This window comes from Denticeps clupeoides, chromosome 3, assembly GCF_900700375.1.
Source record: "Denticeps clupeoides chromosome 3, fDenClu1.1, whole genome shotgun sequence".
Taxonomy (NCBI): Eukaryota; Metazoa; Chordata; class Actinopteri; order Clupeiformes; family Denticipitidae; genus Denticeps; species Denticeps clupeoides.
In genome coordinates, this window is record NC_041709.1 from 14,911,841 (window position 1) to 14,913,414 (window position 1,574).

A 1,574-nucleotide genomic window follows, 5' to 3' on the forward strand; every position below is an offset into this window, starting at 1 on the left:
ACACGGCAAATTAAAAAAAAATGATGGACTGAAATGTCTGTGATGTCTGTCCCGGGGTTTTCTCTGAACAAGTTACCATTCATCCATAAATCCTTCAGTTATCTGCAGCCACTCAGTGAAGAATGGGCCGCGGGGAGGCAGGAACCCTCAGACAGGTCGTTTAGTAAAAATGATGTACAGTTTTAAATGAAACACAATGTTCTTACATTAAAAGCCATTATATCAGGCACTGTCCACGTTTCATTGTTAACCCTGCTATCCATCACAGGGGAAGCAAGGGTGCGAGAGACGAACGTGGAAAAGCATCGGGGCCAGACAGACGTGACAATTCGAATCCGAACAACAGAACAACAGTGAGACCCTGACAGAGCGCAGGGAGAATTACAGTGTGTGATGGAGGCTGGAGGACGACGGAGAAGAATCTCTGCTATTTTTTAATTACCGAAACATCTGGAAGGGCGCTAAGCAAAAACCTCAGGGTCTGGATCACGCGCACTGCTGTCCCCAGGCCCTCGCTCGCTCCACCGACGTCCCCGGGGACTGGGGGAGCAGGGGCGGAGCCCTCGGCGCAACCACGTCACTCGAGAGCGTCCAGGGGAACCCCAGCCAAAAGCAGAAAGCTTGTTCATATTTCAGAGCCATTAGGTTCTAACCCCAGCGGGATTTTGTCAAGCCCCAAATGCATGACCACAAATCTTAGTCTATAAGAGCGTTACGATCGGTGTGTGCGTCCGTGTGGGTGTATGTGTGTGTTTGCAGATGTGCTGGTGGTAGTTAATCCCCCCGTTACTCATATGCAAAGCTCTGCATGGGCACAGACGTTATTATTTTAATGTTATGGAGAAGGAATATTTACGGCTGAACGAACTGCAACTGGTTCTAGAAGCCAGACACGCAAGCATGGAATTAAAAGGGAGCTTTTCCCATTTCGCCAGTATGGGCTGCAAAGTGTGCAGGTATGAACATAGAAGCATGAGGAGCACCGTGCACGACACGACGGGCACAGCGCGGTGAGAAACTGCGCTCGCCGCGTCTCCTACGGAGGTGTTTACGCAACAGAACTCATAGAGATGGTAAACAAGCGCTGTGATGATGAACACACAGAACCGGCGGCTTATCCGAGCCTCCGACCGTGCAAGGCGGGATTAGGGCATGTGGCGCGGAGAAAGCCGCCATTCCACAGACGTCCGGCCTCTCCGTCCGCCGTGGAGCAGCGTGACGCAGACGCGGGCTGCCTTACATCAGACTCGCCGCGTTTTACGTTCAGCTACGGAGTTCAATGGCTGGCGTGCTAATGTCCAGACGTGCTCACCTTCAGTTGGGCCCGGGGGCATTTGCTGTACACATAATGGTTACTTTGACAGGTGGCCATTTAAACACGCCAAAACGGGATTGTTCGCTTTGTCTTTTGTCCACACTTTTGACTCCTCTGCCCATAAACAACCTCACGAGGCCGCGCTTGATCGCGAATATCAGCGAGTAGAGGCTGAAGCGCCGCACATCGTGCAGCTTTGTACCGCTTTACCCAGCATGAAGGACTCTGAGCATGCGTTAATAGTAGTCGCCATCCTGTG